At 36.7% G+C, this 23,246-nt stretch overlaps 2 pseudogenes; both read right to left on the bottom strand.

Annotated features, from left to right (window-relative positions):
• Window positions 1-15,332: 15,332 nt before the first annotated feature.
• On the bottom strand, window positions 15,333-16,122 carry LOC119263596 (annotated as a pseudogene).
• A 5,778-nt stretch (window positions 16,123-21,900) lies between these two features.
• LOC119263595 lies at window positions 21,901-23,222 on the bottom strand (annotated as a pseudogene).
• Between the last annotated feature and the right edge of the window lie 24 nt (window positions 23,223-23,246).

The raw sequence follows: 23,246 nt of genomic DNA, 5'->3' as shown, positions 1-23,246 counted from the left end.
CACTTTCAACATCTGATATGTGTTCTGTGTTATATTGTGAATAAAATATGAGTCTATGAGATTTGCAAATCATTGCATTCTGTTTTTATTTAATTTATTTACATTTTACACAGCACCTGAACTTTTTTGGAAGGGGAATTCTTTTAAATAAACAGATTAAAGATCTGAAAATATCAGCTTGGGTGGCTGAAGAAGTAATAATTGTATTTACCAGACTTTACCTTTCCTGTTGTTTTTATTGTTACTGATATGCAGTGACAAATGATATAGTGATGATGTTTCAACATATAACCCCAATAATAATAGTTCAGAAATATAATCGAACACAGGCTACCATGGCTAGGATTTCTATTTATACAGCCTTAGAACCATAACAAACACATATTAAAATGTGAAATGGCAAGGAGTTGTGCTTTAAAAAGCTAACACTGTGAACTACCCATCATGTCATAACTTTGGCTCTTGCTCTCAGAGAATTATAAACTTCCACTTTGTTCAACTTAACTCACATGTAAAAATACATGTTTATACAATCTACAGATCGAACAGATGTACATTTTGTGTACTTTAGCACCTTTCTCACCTGTAAACAGGGTGGAAAAGATGAGACATGAGGCAGTGTGGCTCGTCTGTGCAACAGCTTCTCGAATCTGAGAAGCAGAGTTGCGAGCAGCTGTAATTACCCAACGCCACAGCGCACCCTACAGGGCATCTGCGCAACAGCAATATGGTTTGAGCTATACCAGCAGAAGTTCATAATTTAGTAAAACGAAATATACAAAACCAATCACAAATGTGACCAACACTTTGTGGGTGTCACACATGCACTGCTTCAAAAATGCACCCTCTGAAAAAGACTTAGACGCGCGAGCGATTTCTTCAGCTACACTAAAGCTTTCACAGCTGCTTCGTTTTGAGCCGTAGCTCATATCGTGAACATATTCTGCTGCGATCGCAGTTTGCCTTTAAATTCTTGTACAATTTGTTGCTTTTCTTGAAAGCTAACTTTGGCATACTTAGCTCTGTGTTTGGTATCAAAGTGCCGATGTAAATTGCACTCCTTGACAACTGCCACCGCCTCACAACACAAAAGACATACCGGTTTTTCTCCTTGAAACACAAACATGTATTCGCCTTCCCATCTCTCTTGAAACTGTCTTCCATCGCCATCAATTTTTTCTTTTCCTGGACATTTTGGGATCAATATCTGTAGCTATTTCTTAATTCCACTTGTTGAAAAAAATCACATCGAAGAGTACACACTAATCTAGTGGCTTAATGCCGTCGCTTCACGGGTAACTATTCCGCCACTAATTCTAAAGCGTGCATTGACCTTAAACTACATTTCCCACAATTCATGCCGATTATGTTACCCGTGAAGCGATGGCATTAAGCCACTAGATTGCAGTCAATCAGATCTTTTAAGCTCTTGCGGGCCACGTTTGGCCTTGAGTTTGACACATGTGGTCTATACAAAGCTGTTATTGCCCACTAGCATGTAACTTAAAACACAGGTAAATATGAGAGATTTATGTAGTTTAATTTATGTAGTTAACACTACATAATGCAATCCCATCAAACAATAAACTTTCATAAGACTACATAAGACTACATAAGCTTATTTAGTTTCTGGCAATGAGGAGAGGTGAAGGAGCTGCTTCTCTCTTGCATGTTCCTCAAATGTCTCCACAGATAGACAACTGTCATACAACTTGATACCAGCATTTTTGCCTATGTGGTATTCTCATAATTACTATATATTCATGCAAGTGCAAAGGGTACACTCAGTCCGAACAAATACAAGATTGTGTTGATGATTATAGCAGAATATATGATCATTTTTATGTTTCTCTTTAACCAGACGAAGAACAGATGTTGCACAGAAATAATCTGACAGCAGTAGAAGACGTTCAGCCAGTGGGAGGAAGTGACGCGGCTAATCATGGTATACATCGCAATAAGTGAAGTACAACTTCACACAATACTTGATTTAAAAAAAAAATCACAAGGATGCAGATGTGAGCAGTAATATTTTTGAAAACAAGTGATCCCAGTAAAACTTTGAGAAACTTTGTCAGTCGGCTGTGTTTTTTTCTGTGGAAAAAACATGCAAAAAACAAAAATGATGTTCATAAAAATGCTAAAAACAGTTACAGGGACATTGAATGAAATCCAGCCGAGATCCGAGTCTTGTTTCCTGGGATTGTGAATGAACAAGATTTATATTATATGTTCACCTTATAACTAAAGTTTCTCCCTCCAAAAAAACATCATAGGATGCAAACTGAGTGTAACGTGAAGCGAGGAGGCTGACGCATACGCTGAGATAAGCGAGATTTATTAAGGGCAAATCCAGGGTCATGGTCAGAACAGTCCAGGTTCATATAGCCAACACGTAAAGATCGCGGGACAGACATGACAACAAAGAACACAGAACCTCTAACAAGAATCAAACACTACAAACAACAAAGATCAGCACAGACAAGGGGCAAACACAGGGCTTAAATGCACATGGAAAACGAGGGACAGGTGGAAAACAGGTGGAGATAATCAGAAGAGGAGTAACCAAACAAGGGGCAGGACTAGAAAACCAAAACAAATGCACATGGAAGATCAAAACAAAGGAGCACATGGAGTAGTGGGTGGAGCCAATCATGACACTGAGTGTTGCTCAATCCTAATCCTTTCTTGTATTGGTTGTTGTCTAGCGTCGGTCATATAGGAGAACTAGACAATTGCCTACAGCTGTGCTTGAGTAAGGATGGCCAAATATACCACAATATTTGGTCACATATGAAGGATGTGGAGTATATAATTTTACCAATGTCTGTAAGCACAACAATGGCTGAGGAATGTGTCAGTCATTTTTCAGGCTGATCCTAACTCTGCCATCACCGTTCACTAAAACCCAAGCCTAAGTGACTAATTATATCTTAACAACTGCAAGTAAGCATGGACACACATGACAAGCTTTCAAACTTTACTCTTTATGCTGCCCCTGCCCCTTTTGTCTCAAAATTATTTTGTGTTCATATTTTTTTAGAGTCTGTTATACTAGACTTACTTACTTAAATTTTTTAAAACACCATATTTTTCTCATCTCTGTGTACTGCTACAAGTTCTGCCCCCAGAGTGCTGTAACTATTCTTACAATGGTTTGGGTTCTGCTGTATCAGTTTGAGCTAGAGTCCGATCCTGAAGATCAGGTTGAAGAAGTTGGTAGATCCGCCTTCACAAACTAGACTAGAGCAGGATGTTTCAGAGTGCTATGTTTATACTTTTTTTGCTTACTGTGCATTGTGTGAGAGCGTACTCAGATTCCAAGTAGGTGGGCAATAAGGATTGTGTTACAAGCTGACATCACCTTGCAGAGAAAAGGGCTGGAATTCCAAGTTGGAGTTATTCGCTATGGTGTGTACTTTGAGCTTACTATCTTTACAGACCACTTACATGCACAAAAAGCTGTAAAACACATTAAGGGAAAGGCAAACACCAGAAAAGCATAATGGGTCTCTTTTAATAGGCTCAAATGCTTAATATGCTGCTGTGCAAAACCTCTATAAAGGTTTGTCTGTGTCTGGAATTTTATGAAAGGGCTTCAAATTACCATCCTGCTGTCTTTTTTAACCATAACTGCATAATGTATTACATTGCTCTTAATATGTGTGCTATTGTAATTGGCTGTGTATGATATAATTACTGTTACCACATTATACTGAAGGTGAACAATGAACCCAAATAAAAAAGACTTGTATCAAGGATTAAAGCGACACTGATCCTCATGGTAAACAGTAAACACTCTGTTGTAAGATAATGAAAACCACTACTGTCTAACTTTGACAGAGTGTAGGTAAAATGACTGATAACACCCTCCTAAAAGTAAGTAAGTAAGTGATAATTTTTTTGATCCCACAACCGGGGAAATTCCACCTCCGTATTAACCCATCCGTGAAGTGAAACACCACATACACACCAGTGAACACACACACTAGGGGGGCAGTGAGCACACTTGCCCGGAGCGGTGGGCAGCCCTATCCACGGCGCCCGGGGAGCAGTTGGGGGTTAGGTGTCTTGCTCATGGATAACTCAGTCATGGACTGTCGGCCCTGGGGATCGAACCAGCAACTGTCCGGTCACAGGGCCAGAATAGTTGGTAAAGGAGGTCAATTGCCATGAGGTCCATAGTCATCCAGTAGTTTCTCCACTCCTTTGTCTGCCCATCTTTTAACATCAGTGTCTTATGTATCAGGTGGGAAACTATCACTACAATATATTGTGCTGAAGGCTCAGATTTTTTTTTCTTCTGACTATTTCCAGACTACATACCAAAAATCATCATAAATTCATCAATATCTTTAAAAATCTTTTCTTAAATTTGTTCTTGAGAACGGACCTAATAAAAGGTCTTTATCAGATTCATGGTGTTCTTAAACCACACAACTTGTTCTTACCTTAGAACAAATCTCAAATAAGAAAACACTAGTGAATGTCAGAATCTTCCTAAAAGAGTAAGCGTGTTTTGAGAAGAAATTTCTTCTTAAAAATGGTTGGTGAATGAGGCCCACTAATCTTGTTCAGTAATAATAACTTTTTAGGAGCCATAAGGTGCTTGTTCTAACAAAGGACCATTAACCTTCTTGTTAAAATAACATTTAAACACCAGGCTATTAGCAGTGTTGCAGCTTTGTGTCCTTGAATTTGGGACGTCATTAGTAAGTAGGCCTGAATCTTCAATAAGCCCCTGGGCACAAAGGTCTGGTGGGCCCCTACTTGGCTACCTTATAATAATAATAATAATAATAATAATCTTTATTTGTATAGCACCTTTCATACATACATGCAACTCAAAGTGCTTTACAGAATAAATAAAAAGAAAACAAAGATAAGCAAAACACATTAAAAGAAATAAAGTAATGAAATACAAAATAAAATAATGAAATAAACTGAAAAAGATAAAATGGTGGCCAGGGAATACATTTTTTTATGGTATCTCAATGGCAAAACTAACCACAGTGCTGGGCAAACAAACCTCTTGAATTGTGTTAATGTAAATTTGAATTGTAAAATGTGTTAATGTTGAATATGTTTTCCAAATGTGCTGTGTTAGCACAGTCATCTTTCAATAAGCTACTGTGCTGAAAAACAAAACAAGGTTCTACTCACACTAACAAGAACAGGCTTAACATAAACACAACAACCACAGCAACACTTGCTAAAGCATGCATCCACTTTTCACTAACATTTAAAGACTCAATTAAAATTGGATAGCTGAGAGATGTGCAAAATAAAATTTAAAGAAAAGAACACTGGCAAAAAATAACAAAAAAACAACTATCATAAACTGAAACATATGGGCCAGAAGAAGTGAGAAATTGAAGTAGACACAGTAAGTTTTTTCTTCAATTCAGGCTGACATTTTATTTGTGTTCATGTTAGGTAAATAGGAAACAGATAGGAAAGCTAGTTCAATTAAAAAAAAAACAATAAAAACCCTGAAACCAGTGAATGGAATAGAAAATGAAGCTGATGTTTAGGGAAAATGAGATGAACATCAGGATTATGATAATCTGTAAGGTTGAAATTAGTTTAGTTTTTCCTGCTGTGAGTCAAAACAGCAGTTTAAATTTTGTAAAAATGACTTGCCTCCTAGGCCCCTGGGACAGGTCACCTGGGCCTAGTAATTAGTAATGTTCATGTCAAACTAATAACTGTAGAGGTGTCTCAAATTCACCCAGAAATATATGAAACTGTATAATCCCATCCATACTATGAATTAAACATTTACAAAGAACAATATGTTTAACCAGACAAAACATCAGATGAAACAGTATGGACAAATCTTGATAAACTGTGAGGTTGGAGGATTGTTTGCCAAACATGAACTACTCGCTCTCGGAACACTGACTGAGTAAAACCCATATTAATGGTTGTCCCAAAAAAGTACAATGAGACAATCATACAAGTGATATTACTATTACAGTCAAAATTCCAATGTAAGACTTTAATTAAGTTTTCATTTATTATAACTGCAAATGAGCAGATGACATGAAGGAGAGCCTGTAGTATGATGCCTCTGATGGTTGACTTTATCGGTCTCTGGCGATGAGGAGAGGTGAAGGAGCTGCTGCTCTCCTGCATGTTCCTCAAATGTCTCCATAGATAGACAACTGACAGACAACTTGATATCAGCATCACAGAAAGGCTGAAGGAAAAAAAGCTCAAGCCCATCCACAGTACTCCTTGTGTTGTATCGCTGAGCCCTAACCAGTCTATTTTTGTCACTGTGGTATTCTCATAATTATTTAATATTGACATTGCTGTAAGTGTCGCACTTAGTCCAAACAAACACAAGACTGTGTTGACAATCAAAGCAAAGTATATGACCGTTTTAATGTTCCTCTTCAACCAGATGAAGAATGGATGTTGCACAGAAATAATCTGGCAGCAGTAGAAGACGTTTAGCAAGTGGGAGGAAGTGATGCTGGCCATCATGGTATAAACCACAATGTAGAAAACAAAGTCTTTCACAAAGGTTGACAGGAAAACTGTCAGAGAAATGCAGACATGAGCAGCGATATTGCTTCCAACAAGTATTCCCAGTAAAATTTTAAGAGGTTGTTTTAGTCTCTCTGTTCCTTTCTGTGGAAAGAGCATGCAAAAAACAAAAACAATGCTCAGGATGAAGCTGGAAATAGAAACAGGTACATTCACTGAAGCAAATGCTTCATTACTCATTTCAACACATTCTTCAGATAAAATAGAAGAATCACTGAGAGCCATCTTAGCTATCTTGTCTTCCTGGATTGCCCCTGACCAGTTGTATTTATGTGCTACTGAAAACCAAAGTACCTCCCGGTTAGCAAATTGAGTGGTTCTCTACCACCTCTTTAGTATAAGCTCACAACAGAATCAACCATTACACACTCACAGTGTCTGTGCTCCTGCTTAAACTTTTTGGATTTCCCTGCCATGTTTGTTGATTTATTCTGTTTCTAGTTTCTCTCTATGAATACCCATGTACTCTCTCTTCCTTTTGTGCTCTTTCCATGTACTACATTTCATCTTAAATGAACGACCTATACATGGGCACACAAGTAGTGCAAGCAGCTAACAAAGACCTTTCATCTTTGTATGTAACCTCTTATTTCACTAATTCATCTAAACTTTACTTGATTATTATTATAGCTACACACAGTATTGGCTTTACTGTTAGGCCTGAGTACTGTATGTCAATGTGTTGTTTATGCCATTCATAGAATAGAATATGCCATTCATATGCCATGTTGTTTATGCCTTTGTTCATAGAACTCCAATCATAGTCAGCCTTATTAATATACAGGCATTGAAAGGTGATCTGATCTTAGTTTACTTTATCAACAAACCCGATATGTTACAGTTCTGTGTCTTTACTAAAAAATGGTTTAATATAGTGGTGCACCAACACCACTTTTTCACTTCTGATATGATACTAATGCCTGATCACTGAGTACAGGCCAATATTTCTCAATTTTCTCTAACATTAGCTCAGACTGTAAACACACACTGCTACACAATGATATATGAGTGATTATTGAAAGAAGCCTGGCTTGAGGAGGCTGTTGAGGAAAGTGGCTCCTGTTAGCGTATTTTACATTGTTTTATGATGTGTTATCTGGTGTACTTGTGATATATCAGTGAAACCAGAAGAATTCCAACTGGTATATCGTCTACTATTACTGCCTTTCCAAGAAATACAGGTGTTGCAGATTTTTCTGTGAGCATTTTTACTGGTGCTTGTCAATCCACACCGTCGTTGTGTTGTTAAGTTCCTTCCACTGGCATGCATGCACACATCAGAGCATGTGACCCTCAGAAATTAGTTCATATTTCGAAAGAAGTACTGGTATCCCCATCACCAATACTGTGTTTAAGTACCTGTATCAATGCTATTATGGATACCTTTTAAAGTGGTACGCACCAACTTTATCCAAAAAGGGCCTATATGTAGCTTATACTGGTTAGAATGCAAACTTTCAGCCAAAGCAGCAGAGAATAAGTTTGGTTACTCCTGGTTTAATCAATAAAGGTCACTGATGGAAAACATTTGTGAACTCTTATGTGTGGTGAGTAGTGGAGCCTCCTTTCTCAGCAGTACGCTCCACCTCATTTTCCAAACAAGACTTCTGACTGTTGTACTTCATTGTCAGAGAGATAGGTTTCACTGCCCAATGTGGCCAAGAACTGCCTAATTTGACATTTTGTTGCCTTTTGACTGACATGAAAACTGTCCAAGCATGGACTGTTACTTTTGCTCAGAACAGGCAGTTGTTTTTTTACAAATTTTCAAAGTATGACAAAACAGACTGGCAGGAAACAAAGTAATATGCTCACAGGTAAGCACGCAACATACTACAACTAACAGCAGCAAACAAATGTTATATACAAAAAGTTGGTAAAAAAGATGAGATTCCATTTTTTTTATAAAATGACAATGTCTTGCTTTGAAGGGCTAATTGTAGTCATTGTGCACAGAGCAGGCAACTGTTTGCTACTAGCTAACATAGTCAGACTGATTAAGTAAAAACACGTTCAATTGTTTGCACAGCTTGTACAATCTCCATAGAAAAGCTCTATCAATTGAATAGAATAGGAGCAAAGCTTAAGGACACCATGCCCAATGGTAAGCATCAGCTAGAAGCTCCTCAACACTGGGCAATAGAACCGCATCCTTTGGAGGGAAGGAGCACCACTGAATACCTTTGAGATGAGTTCGAATGGCGTTTTGTAACCCAGACCTACTTATTCAGGTACTTATTCAACATCAGTACCTGACCTCATTAATGCTCATGTGGCTGAATGCAATCAAACCACATGACCTCCTGAAGCACCCATCAGCAGGTCCAGACTTCGCTTTATGACTGAAATATGTATAAGTCTCATCAAAGTTATTGAATAACTTGTTGTATTTGCTGAATAATAAGGCTGTTATCAGCTTAAGTCTTTTAACTTGTAAAGTGAATAATGACATAGTTGTTGTATTTAAATTTATTCACTTTTATTAAACTTCCCTAATCTGCCATTCTGAAATATAGTGTTTAGTGTGTTACAAGCATCCGAGTGTGCTATTATTGTGCTTCTACAATATTCCAATACATCAATACATCCTCTGCAGGGGGTGATGAATGAAACTTAATTCTGTTATGAAAATCCATAACTCATAATAGGCTAAGTGTAATTTTCCATCTGACCTGCATTTCCAATGCAAATTGCTCATGCAAGGCAATGATTAGAAATGGTTGAGATCATTTGAAAGGGCATTTTAGAAAGTTAACACCAGCAAATCAAGACCTTATTATATCCTAAGACTTATTATATAGTAATTGCATATAATGCATTTATGCATTTGGCAGATGCCTTTAAACAGAGTAATTTACAATTTAAACATGTTACAGATGCAGGTGAATATATTATTAGACACCCTAAGACTTGGTGTAATGTAATGTGCTTGCCTGGGCAGGGAATCGGACTCCAAAGGCAAAAAAACTGATTTGTGCCACTTAAGCCTAGTAAAGAAAAAAAAGCCAATAAAAATACACCAGTGTTCCATATGTAATTTTATTCATGTTCAATAATAATCACAATGAGAAATTATCCCAGTAATAATAAGAGTAATAGCAATAATAATAGGCATACAATACAATACAATAGCAACAATAATCGTCATCAGCATCATAAGTTTATTTATATAGCTCCACAGAACAGGAACAGTTCAAAATGCTGTCCAACCCTAAAAATAATATATGCGTAATTGAAGCAAATATGGTGAAAAATAAAGCCCCGTGGTTAAATGTCACCAGACTAATCAGTAAAGAAATAAATAAAAAAAAATAATATAGTCTGGAAGAAAGCAGAGCAGATAAAAATAAATAAATAATTTGGCTGAGAATTGTTTTCTTTGACGGTCACCTATAGTTGTTAAACAATGGCTAAAGTTTAAAGTTTAAAGGTTAATTTATCAATAAAACATTCAATTGATGTGTGAGGTTATATTGATGTATGTTACAGAGGTTTTGAATAGCTCAACCAATCAGATTTCTGAACAGAGCTATGGTTTCTATAAAATTTGGTTTGTTAGACATTCTTTTGATTCTAGTAAATGCATAATGTTCTCTGTGTAATGACTGAAGTAGCTCACAGTTAGAAGCCACTGAGTTATTGTCCTTATTTGCTTGAATAAAATAATTTAGTTAGTAATTTAGTTTATTTAGTAATAAAATAATAAAACAGTTGTATTGTTTGTTGTGTCCATTAGTTATTTTATGTGTAATTGAATATGGCTGTTTATCTTGAACTGGTGTGAAATAAGTAACGTTTGTTCATGCAACCGTGTTGTGGAAATTTGCACCTGTGCTTAAAGTCAGGAAATATCATAGAGTGGTTCCTGGGAGGCAGTACTACAAGTGCAATTTTGGACTGAAGTAGGTATAAAAAGTAAGCTGCATTGTGGATGTGAACAGCCCTGCGACCCTGAGAGAGAAGTGGCTTAGAAAGTGTGTGTGTGGATTTTGAGCACAACTTCCATTGTTGCACCACTCTAACCAGTTTTCTGTCCCCTTTGCTATGGTAACAGTTCCTATTCTTCTGGGAAAGCTTTACTAGAACATTGCTGTGAGGATTTTGCATTCAGCCACAAGAGCATTTGTGAGCATTAGGCAGTGATGTTGAATGATCATTTCTAGATCACAGTGCCGTTCCATCTTATCCGAAAACTCCATTGGTCCAGAGAACACAGTTCCACTGCTCCACACTACATTGCTGGGGTTCTTTATGGCCATCACATGGCCAAAGCTTAACATTTATAATGCTGATTTTAGGCTCAGGCGTGGCTGTTCCGGACCATTATGTTCTGTCAGCAGTGCATTTCTATGGAGAGTCTACAAGCCATGTGTGCACAATCGAATGTCTGTGTTAGCAGTGGGTGCACATTAAAGTTGTTGAATTCACTTCACTTATCACAAAGGGTGTCTGCACAGGTTTGAAAACATAATATTTCTTATATTAAGAGAATAATGACATTGTGACTACCATATTCATTTTTCAGCCTTGTCCATAACCAACTTGCAATTCATCTATTCAGAGCATATGGCTTTTACACACACTCTGAATAGATGTATGATATCTCAGACCTGCTCTCATTACACATGCATACAATTGGTATGTGCCACTAAATCAACACCTCCTCTGCAGGTGCAGTGCTGGTGAGAAACAATTGGTGAAAAAATAACTTTGTGTTTACAATTCAAATTGCTTATGCAACATATCGCGGTACATGAAAATGCTTATCACATGAAAAAGGACTACTGAATCCTGCCCAAGTGAAACTGGAGGAGGATACAAATCTTGGAGTTGTGGTGTCTACAAGGCCTTTCCTGGACATTGATGACACATGGCTTCCGCTGTGCATTGTACAGTCGTAACTTGCATTTGTGGATGTAACTGGTACTTACTGGAACTGAGTCAACTTTAAAAAGAAGCCTCATCATCAGGTAGTCAGTGTATCAAGGTTATTAATGAAATGCATGGATAATTTATTTTATTTTCTGTTGAAAGAGTAATACAATAAATCTTGAGCCAGGGCACAGCATATTTAGGTAGCTTTCCCGTTCTGGCCCTCCATCTCTAGGCTCCTCCTGCATTCTCATTAGTGTTCTCCATTCATACTTTCTTTACACTGTACATTCTAAATTGTCTCTGAAATTGCTCCTAAAATCTTCCTCTGGAAGTTGCAATTTCTACGCTAATACTATATGACTGAAATGTATTTTCTGTCTCTACTCTTGCCAGCTTTTGTCACTTGAGATTTAAAAATGTCTACATGACAACTTGCATATGTTTCAATAAAAATTTGTACAAAACATGTAGAGCTTATGGTTGGCTGAAAAAGCACTACGAATTTAGTGCCATACTGAAAACAGTATCTAGTTTAGAATTTAAATATGTAAATGGAGAATAATTATATCTGTTTTATCACTCAATTATTTTTAAGATTGATTCAGATGGTGTTGTTCAGGAACTTCAAGTAAAATCAGGTTCTTTATTGTAACTTATACAGAGATATACAGTGAGTTCACTACAAAGGGGCAAAATGGCTGCCTATATCCACACTCATGATAAAAGGTGCAGTGGAACACTGGAGCCATTAAAATATATTATTTTGATAACTACTGCATTCTGTCTGGTTTTAGGAAACCCATGCAAAACCAGCCTCCACTAGCTGCTCAAATTTCAGTGAGTGGAATATGCAAACAACAACCACACTTTTAATGTCTCCACTATGGTAGCCTGCTGAGTGAAATCACAACAACATTTTACGAAGCAAACAATACCCAAGAACACGACAACATTAAGGGAGAATGCAAATGCATAAAGGGAGAATGTTAATACATACAAGAGAACAACCAACTCAAACACTCACAGGACTGACCCACTAGGCCACAACACAACAGAATAAACTGAAACAAAACATTTCAAAACTCACTGTGCTCACAGCAGCTCCAGGCCACTTGGTTTTCAGATGGGAGTAGTACTGTTACATTTTTTCAGCCAATGAAACATTAATTTCTGATGTTATTGATCGTCACTGGTGTTACACATAAGAAAGAGACAGAAACAGTCATTTTCATTAATAGCAAATGCATTTGATACAATGGCTCCTGCAGAGCATCAAACTACATGTTGTCAATCATGGAATATCCACTAAAATATGTAATTTAATCCATTTGTATTCTATTTTTTCCACAATTACCTAGAAATAAAGTAGGTCATACCAGTGACTTCAACTAAAAGCTTAATAAAAAATCATGAGCTAAATGAGAAAATTTCTAACAACTGAAAAGACACAGTGGACTTACCCTGTGCTTTTCTTCATATATCCTCAGAAAAAAGGGAAGAAGAAGTCAAGTGATGTCATCAGTGTGCTTTTTATTTCAAAATAAGTAACACCAGTGAAATGACTCCTGGGAACTTTCATTACGTATTTTAGAATATTTATTTGGCATTTGTTTTCTTTATGTCATTTAAATCATATATTTCATCATCATGCATACATTATTGCAGTTAAGTGTAGAAAATATGGCACTAACCCTTTACACATGACTGTGAGGATGAGCACTTCAGTGGTACTTGGAATTCTATATGATTCATTCAAAAAACAATATTGCTAAATTGATGGTTTAAAAAAGTGTAATTGTTAAAATAACTTATTTTTTTATTTTAAAATATAAATAAATTGTAACCCTAACATGTTTTTCAAGTATAATATATCTGTTAATGCTAGGGTCCAAAAATGGACGTTTCCATAGAATGACTCATATACCACTGTCATCATGAAAAAAAGCTATTCCTTTAGAAAAATAAAAATGTGCTTCCCATTGTAAATCTGCTATTATTTAAAAAGCATTTTGGAATGAAAACACTTCTGTTTCTGCATCTGGCAATTACAGCTATTTTTCTTTGCCAGTAGCTGGCAGTAATTGTCACTAATTGTCCAGCATCCATTCAATCTTGTGAGAACATCCCTATGAAATCTTTGGAGTGAAAAACAATTTTGTCCAGCCTAAAAGCATTTTTTTTATTTGTACAGGCGAGTTGGTAAAATTATGCATACATGTACTGAATAATATACACAATTTTCATTGCATAAGAAATGTTTACATGTATTGCCTAGTTGTCTGATTGTTGTGAGTGTTATGCTCGTAGAAACACACATAAGGTCATGCTAGTGTGTATTTTCACGCCTCATGTCTTTTCATGCTAAAATGTAAAACACGCAGCTGCATCAGTGGTGAAACAGAACAGATTTTCAGTTGCTGTTATTACTGATATCGTAAAGTATATTAAATGTTTGGTTTGGTGCTTGACTTACTTGCAGTAACCTTTTTGGTTTTAAGAGTAGTAAGACGTTTGTGTTTATCAGGAGCATCATGTGGTTCTATTAATACTTTGGCATCAGGCACGTCTGTTCTGTTTGTTTTAAAAATGAAATAGGTGTACATGTTGGTTTTAGGCCGTTTGGTTCATTTGTTGTTTCTCCTTTAAAGTGATTCTTATTCCGAAGGGCTGAGTGTGCACGGTGGCAGTGAATCACAGTCATAGATGCACAAAGCTAGGTGTCACATTGTCTGTTCTTGAGGGGATACGTCTGTGCTTCTGCCATGTTATGTGAACAAATTCACTTGTATTGAGAGATAACATTCAATATTCAGAGTACAATATTCTTGAAATAGTAGAATTTTGGACAGTATGTTTTTTTAAACTGCCGCTCTGTTATGGCACTGAATGCAGTCCAACAGCAATGTTGACTGCCCCCAAATGGCTGTACCCAAGGTGGCATCTAGTTATGCATATTCATGGTTGCAGTGTTTAACTTTATAGTAAAAAGACTAAACCAGAACAGTGAGAGGGTGTGTTAACTACACACATCTGAGCACTAGATTGGCATTGTATTCTCCCCTTTTCTGGATAGAGGTTCGTCTCTCTTCTCCTCATGCTTTGCACAGGGTGAGAGGCACCGGGCAGGTGTGGGGATACTCATGAGTCCTTGGCTGGTGGCCGTGCAGTTGGAGTTTGTACCGGTGGACAAGAGGGTCGCCTTAACACAACTTAAAATTGCAGAGAGGAAAACTCTGACTATTGTGTGTGCTTATAATATATATATATATATATATATAATATATACTATATTATAAGAGATACTATATATATGTGTGTGTGTGTGTGTGTGTGTGTGTGTGTACATGTGTGTGTGTGTGTGTGTGTGTGTGTGTGTGTGCGTGTATACATACATAGATACATATACATGATGAATTCCAGTGCACTTTGGGTTTTGTATTAGAAAATGTTTAGGGCTGTTACTGCTAGTAACGTTTGTTATATTCTTTCAAATATTTTAACAATAACTTCTCAAGGCAAAAGCTTTTTTAATATTTTAGAATATTTAATGCTTTATTGCCATGAGGTTATTAAAGACAATACTTTAGCTGCTCAACTTTCTTCTAACTTGAATCAGTGCAACTAGGCATATTCAGGATAGTGGTGGGCAATGTATACTATCATATTTACAAACAGTCTAATGACAATAATGATAAATAAATTCAATGTGTTGATAAATTCTGCCAAGGTGTAATTCTACTTCAGTTAAAGAGAAGTGTTTGAATCTGGAAAACAATGACATGGATTGCAATCACACATTGTGGCCCCATCAAGACATCTCACACATGTACATACTTTACAGAGAGTGGCTCACTTTTACACCTGTTTTTTAAAAAAGATGAAATAATGAAATAATGAAAAATTTAAATAACAGTGCAAATGATATAGCTATCCAGATCAAAATCTAGACTGGAAAAAGTTTTTATCATGTAAACAATATCAATTATTAGCCAAACTGAGCAGAGAAAGTTTGTACAATTCCTGCGATGGTCACTCTCATCTGTGAGTGAAGATGTGGATAGGATCTGCTGCTGTCCTCCACGTTCTTAATGTGTCTCCACAGGTAGAAAAGTCGCACTGCTTAATGTCAACATCACACAAAGACTGGGGAATAAATAAACTAATCTTGACCAAAAATCTAATTGAACTGCATAATCTACAGCACTGTTGTTTATGTATGTGGCCTTGTAAATGTCTTTGCATGGTTTAATTGTTATCATGTAATCCACAACATAAATAAAGAACCCGTACAAAAAGATGAACCTGTCAAGGATTAAAGCAGAATATACGAAAAGTTTGATATTCTTTCTCAGCAAGATGAGCAAAGGATGTTTAGGAACAAGCTGACAGTAGTAGAACACATTCAGACAGAGGTAAGAGGTGACACTGGTCCTCATGGAAAACAGCAAACATTGTGCTGTAAGATAATAAAAACCAGTACAGTCTAACTTTGTCAAAGAATACCTAAAAATACCTAAAAACAAACAAAAGAATGCAAAACTGAAGAGCAGTATTGCAGTCAGAGAAAGAAAATGGAGTGGTTCTCTACCACCTTCTCAGCATGGATTAGTTGATTTCGCAAGCGGTGGCATATGTATCTTACACAGTGTGATGTGGTAAGGCAGGGCATACCCCATCACCAATAAACAACATCCCTTAGATCTTAAAATACATGCCCTTGTGTGTGTGTGTGTGTATATATATATATATATATATATATATATATATATATATATATATATATAGGCTGACTGTATATAGCACTATTGTTTGTTTTTAAATGTAAATCATGCTGGTCAGACCACATGGTGGGGAATGGGATCCCCAAGGGCGGAGCGTATTATATAAAACCTGGGGGTTCCTTGGAAAGAAGGAAGGCTACTTCTCCCCATGACTGCCATCGGAAAACACTAGCTGCCAGTAGTGTTTAGAGAATAGAGTGGGTGAAGTTGTAAGGTGAGATGGGACCCAGCCTCGCGTCTGCTTCTCATGCCGAGACTAAGCCTGACACTTGGTATTCAATGTAAATACTTCATTTTACATTTATTTTCCTTTGTAAAGTTTTTGTTTCATGTTTCACGTTGTGTAAATAAACTACCTGCTAGTGCACTCCACTTTTGGTCCCGTCCATCCTATTGGTCTCCTCACCCCTCGCAGACCTGACCATTAAGCCATACCTAAACCCAAAATCCTCTATTCGAGGGGTAACAACATCACACACAGATTATGGCCAATTATATTTGAGAGGTTTACGCTAAGGCAAAAGAGCCACATTGAGGAAAATATTCCATATGCACTAACATGAATTTTTTTACTAAAATCTTAAGGTTACTGGTTTTCCATTAACAGCTATTTGATGGAAAATGCATTTTATTACCTCATCTTCTGTCCATTTTGTGAGTTTGGACTGTGCCTTTAACAATGGTGGTAGTGTGAGGAAAGACTAAATGAGGGAGGGGAAAGACTCTTGAGAACTTGTGCTGGAGTGAAAAACTATGTTTTCTCATAGTTTTATTACTCAAACAAAATATGACACACCACTTTACTACACATTGGGTGAATTCTGCATTAATGTATTTGGCCAACCTTTATTTTTATGGTTTCCTATAGATAACCTACAGATACATTAATTATTAAGAAACTCTCTGGTGATACTGTTAGCTCTTGTGATCTACCAAGGGTGATACTGATATTCTATGTAACATGAAAAACTTGTCTCATTTTTCTGTTATTTTTTGGTGCTAACACGACTGCTTTTGTTGTTGCTCAGAGATGCCCATCCAACCACATACAAGTGTGTTCCCACCAGGTGAAAAAAGCCTGCCTGTTACTTTTGTTTCCCTGTTTCTGTAAGAAGTACGTAAAATTCAGCTTATATTTGACCTCTCGGTTTTTTGACTTATGACAAAATAACCCGCTTTTCTTAGTATTTTGACTTAGCACGTTAACACTTCTCTAAAAGTGCCTCCAGCTAAATATTTGGAGTCGTGTTTGTGATCCAGAACTAATCATAGAACGTCAGTACCTGGCCTCACTAATGCGCCGACGACATTGCAAAAACATTTGTTTATCCTGGAAGTATAACATTTTAAGTATACACACACACACACACTCTTCTTGAAAAGGTCAATGTGTATAAGCCTCAAATTCTGTCCTGTTACCTCCAACAATTATCTGTAAATAGTCAATGAAAATGACTTCATGTATACATGAATGTATAAGAGACACTGGTTAGGGAAGTTCTATGTCAGAATGACCAATAATTGAGAACCTCTTAAGTGAACTGTAAAGCAAAAAGGAGGGAGCCGATTTTCCTTCTGGGTCGCAGGGGATTACAAACCACTGAAACAAAATTGTCTACAAAAAGACTAAAAAACTGTTATATTCTTAGACAAAATTATGTGTATGGAAGGTGGTCATGAGATATCCTCCAGCCCCAGCAGTGTCTCCATGGCCCCCATACATCCAGCAGTATCTCCAATGATCCATGTGCCTCTAGCAGTGTCTCCAGCTCCCCTCAAGTGCCTGCCACTTTTTTCAGTGCTTCAAGTGCCTCCCAGTATCTCAAGTGTCAGCTGCAATATTTCTAGTGCCCCATGTCTTTTCAGCAATGTTTTGAGTGTCCCAGTAGCCTTCCACAACATCCCCAGTGCCTCATGTATCTCCAGCAGAGGGACCAAAGAAGGATTACATTGTCATGCAATGCAGCACAGCCCTTACAATGAGACAGACTTTTCTGGCTACCATTGGAGTCTCCTGCAGCTCAATTGTGTTCTTCATTACAGAACTACCTACAATATGTACACCATTATAGTGTTTCCTCTGCTTTCAAGGGATAAGGATTGTTATTAACCCATGTATGTGAACAGGTCCTGCCTGGTTTCTCAAGGAAAGTGTCTCAAAAACTGTGCCCAAGTCAGCATATATATATATATATATATATATATATTTGTGCCACTTAAATTTGGTATTGTAGAAGTAGCCTGTGAATAAACATAAATAGATTATAAATAAATAATTCAATTTATTTTTAATTTCAATAATAATCACAGTGAACAATTAACATCCAAGTAATAATAGCACTAATAGCAATAAAAAAAAACATATTCATTGTATCATAATTGTATTTATATAGCACTTTAGATCAGGAACAGGTCAAACTCAAACTCACAGCCTGCCTTGTCTCAGGCAATTAGCTGCCTGGAGGATATTTATAGTTGGATGGAAATTTTCTGCAATTGTATAATAGTAAATGTGAGGTTATGCTCTTGACTGAAGCTCATCACTAAAGTAACTGAAGCAAATGCAGAAAAAAATAATAAAGTAGATAAAATAAATACACTTTTGGCCAAGTGTTGTTTCTTTAAAGAGTAGCCTTCGGTTGTCAAAACAGTGGCCAAAGATAAATCTATTAATATAGAAATAACTTAAAGTGTATAGCAATACTGGTGTATTTTATAGAGGCTTTGGCTCAGCCAGTCAGATTTTAGAGTGGAGTTGTCATTTCTTAAAAACATAGCTTTGTTAGACATTCTTTTGATTCTAAATAATTATATAGTGTTTAGTGTGTAATGATTGAGGTAGTTCACAGTCAGAAGCCACTGAAATGTTTGTCCTTATTTGTTCTGAATAAAATATCAGTCCGTTGTATTGTCTGTTTTGTGCATTAGTTGTGTATGTGTAGCTAAACTTGCCTGTTTATCTTGAACTGCTGTGATATAAAGTGTTTGTACACAAAATCTTGTTGTGGAGATTTGCATCTGTGCTTAAAGTAAAAAGTAAAATGTCATTTTGTGTTTGTGTCTGCATGAAGAATGGATTCTGTGAGGCATGAAAGTGCAATTTTGGACTGAAGTAGGGGGGGGGGGGTTTGAGTGCAACTCCCTTTTTCCTCTTTTTGCTGAAGTAACAGTTTCTACTCTTCTAGTAAAGCTTTACTGGAACATTGCTGTGAGGATTTGACTTGGATTTTGACACGCTGTGAATAGATGTATGATACTTAGATGAATAGATGATATATCTCAGATTTGCTCTCATTATATATGCACACACTTGACCTGTATCACTAAATCAACAGCTCCTCTGCAGGTGCAATGCTGTTGAGAAACAATTGGTGAAAAAAATAACTCTGTGTTTACAATTCAAATTGCTATGTAATGGATCAATTTATGAAAATATTTGCTGTCACATGAAAAAGCACAACTAAATCCAGTCCAAGTGAAACTAGGGGAAGGACACAAATCCTGGAGTTTTGTGGCAACTACAGGGCATTTGCAGTGTTGCAACAGAAATCCGATATTACACCAAGAAAAATTCCCTTTTAAATTGAATACAAGTTATTTTAAAGCTATCAGCCAAAGTATATAGGGAATCTGTAGAACTACGTAGAACTGATTCAATCTTAAAAATGATAGTGTACCATATGTTTTCAGTAGCAGCGCCTGCACTCTCTGATTATGGTGCCATGCTATTGTAACATTTTAGCACTAAAATTAGTATGGACATACTAAGACAGTCTAGCAGCATAAGTTGCTCCAAATGTCTTTCAACATTAATAGTGCTTTCACAGATGTGCAAATTACCCTTGCCTTAAGCACTAACACACCCACTATGTATTCTATGACAGAGCCTGGATTTTCAACTTTATATTGGTAACAATTTGGACGGTCCTTTACTTCTTTGGCCCACAGAACATGATGTCAGTTATTTCTATAAAACTCTGAAAGGTGGACTCATCAGACCACAGTACACTTTTCCACCATGCATCAGTTCATTTTAGATGAGATCAAGCCCAGAGAAGTCAGTAGCTTTTCTGGATGTTGTTGACATATAATTTCCACTGTGCATTGTACAGTCTTAACATATTTGTGGATGTTGCAATCATGTTTTTTGACAATGGTTTCTCAAAGTATTCCAGAGCCCATGGGGTGACATCCATCAAGAAGTATGCAATTTTTAACACAGTGCTGTTTGAGGGGTTGAAGGTCAGAGACATTCAGTTGTGAGCCTGTCTTATTTATTATTCCTTATGGGTTTCATGATTTAAATAATGCTTTCATTTTTGGAAAGAGGCGCATGTCCACTAGCAGATCACTACTGACCTCTAGTGGTGCATTGGAGACACACACACACACACACACACACACACACACACACACACACACACACACACACACACACACACACACACACATATATATACACACATATATATACACGCATATATATATATATATATATATATATATATATATATATATATATATATATATATATATATATATATATATATATATATATATATATATCGGTCCACTGTTGTAGAATCTTTTTTTAATAAACCACACTATTATCACCCTGTAGTTTCTGAAACAAAAGCATACAATAGATCTGCTAGGTTGGCTGTTCAGCCCATATTCTAACTTCTTTTTTTTGACTTGTCAGCGTGTGCCACTTGAGAATGAAACATGCCTACTTGACAATTTCTATATGGATTCATACTTTTGATTGAAGCTAGCACGTCTACTTGTTGGTATGAAACACAAACATTTGTATGGTTGGCTACAGAAGTCCCTGTAACTGAAGCGCTATACTGTCTGACTGGATTATTCAGCAAATGAAATATTTTCATCTAAACATTCACTAGCCAACTTCTAAAGTACAGAAAGCTAGATGGTAAGACATAACTCACCAAACATAACATGTATTAGCTGCAGAAAACTAACTTTTCAGAGGACTTCTCATTACACAGTTGATTTAGATAGTTTGATAAGTACCTAACAAAGAAGCTGTTTGTGTTGCTCCAAAAAATTATTCCATCCGTATGTTTCAAAGAAGTACTTTAAAAAGACTGATCAGCTATCACAAATTAACCTCCATTATTATTTCATGATACATTGCATTACAATGTACTGTGTACTCAGCTAAAACTGAAAATTGTTTGAAATCTCTTCTTTGCCTCACTTCATAAGTCTTTTTAAATACACTGACACAAGAGTGGCATTTCTGCCTTTAATCACGATCAAGAATACAGAATTATCTATTTGTGGCACACCAAAGCAACACATTAAAAGAAAATAACTGCCTATTACAATTTCTTTTTTAAACAGAAACCAACTTTTGACAAAACAGTATTTAATCTTATAAAAACATTAAAAAACAGCTTGTTTGTTTTGTCCTTGATGGGATAGGCCATTCATTTCTTTTTCAAATTGTTACAGATGATGTTGTCCAGGAGGGTCACTTCAATCTTTACTCTGCAAACCTTTCATAGAACAATATGTAACTGTAGTATAAGCATAAGTAATGTGAAAATTATCAGATTTTTGTCAATCATAATATCAGTTCTGTGGTAGTTAAATTGCAGCATATGCCTTACACCAAAAGCTATCCATACCTTAAGAAACAATAAGATGACAAGCCCTTATTAATTCAGTCAAATAATAAATTGAACATCTGAAGACGTTTTTGCCCAGCTTGAACTAATCTCTGCTGGAACAGTGTGTGACTCACACCTATGTAAATGCTTGTCCCAAAAGAGTACAAAGAGATGATGGGGCAGATGATATGTCCACTCCAATCCACATCAACTTCAGGGAATTCATAATTTAGACTTCCAAGTGTTATAATCCAAAATGAGAAGAGGAAGTGAAGGAGTGCCTGTACTGTGATGCCTGTGATGGTCATCTTTATCTGTCTCTGGAGACGGGGTGAGACGAGGCCGCTCTCTTCCACATGCTTCATGTGTCTCCGTAGGTAAACTACAGTTGCGTAGCTCGATGCCAGCATCAGTAGTATCTGTATCTGTAGTGTCTGTTCTTATCAGTTTAATATCTGATACGTCCTGGACGTTAGGGAACCAGCCGGTTCGATCCCCTGGGCTGACAGTCCATGACTGAAGTTCCCTTGAGCAAAGGACCTAACCCCCAGTTGCTCCCCGGGCGCCATGGATAGGGCTGCCCACTGCTCCGAGCTAGTGTGCTCACTGCCCCCTAGTGTGTGTGTTCACTAGTGTGCGTGTATGTGGGTGTTTCACTGCATAGATGCGTTAAATGCAGAGGTCTAATTTCACAGTGTGCAAAACACAGTGACAAATGGTTCAGAATTCTAATTCTAAACAGAGACTGAGCAAATATAAGATTAATGTAAACAAGAAGTCCACAAAGCTTAGCAAATAGCTTATTTGTAGGGTATTCTAGTCCTTCCTGTGTTTCACTGGTGAAATTATTTGCTAGATTCATATTGAATTGTACAATTTTACACAAAATGTCGACAGTCATACCAATCAAACAGAGCAATGCTGTTAAGACCAAGGCAGGGTATATTATGGCTCTTATGTTCCTCTTAAACTAGATAAAGAATGAATGTCGAGAAGGAACAATTTGGCTGAAGTAAAATATATTCTTCCAGTGGCAGGAAGAAACGATAGCCATCATAGTATATATCATAACACTCAAAATCAAAGGACATATTATATATAATATGTACCCATTCTTAATCACATCATTAAAAGCAAACTCATTAACAACAAACAAAAGGCTGTAGAAATTAATAGTAATGTTTTCCCACACAAATGATACCAGTAAAACCTTGAGCGTTTCTTTCAGCTGCTCTGTTCCTTTCTGTGGAAAGACCATAGAGTAGACAAAAACAATTTTCAGAAGAATGCTGACAGCAGAGAGAGGCACACTAACTGAATCGAAAGCTTCACAACTCATTTCAACAGAAAAATATAAAGTGTTATTAAGAACCATGTTGGAGATTTTATCCTTCCAAAA

Source organism: Pygocentrus nattereri, chromosome 6, assembly GCF_015220715.1.
Source record: "Pygocentrus nattereri isolate fPygNat1 chromosome 6, fPygNat1.pri, whole genome shotgun sequence".
In the NCBI taxonomy this organism is placed as follows: domain Eukaryota; kingdom Metazoa; phylum Chordata; class Actinopteri; order Characiformes; family Serrasalmidae; genus Pygocentrus; species Pygocentrus nattereri.
Note: the sequence above shows the minus strand (reverse complement) of the source record. Positions and strands in the feature narration are given on the sequence as shown.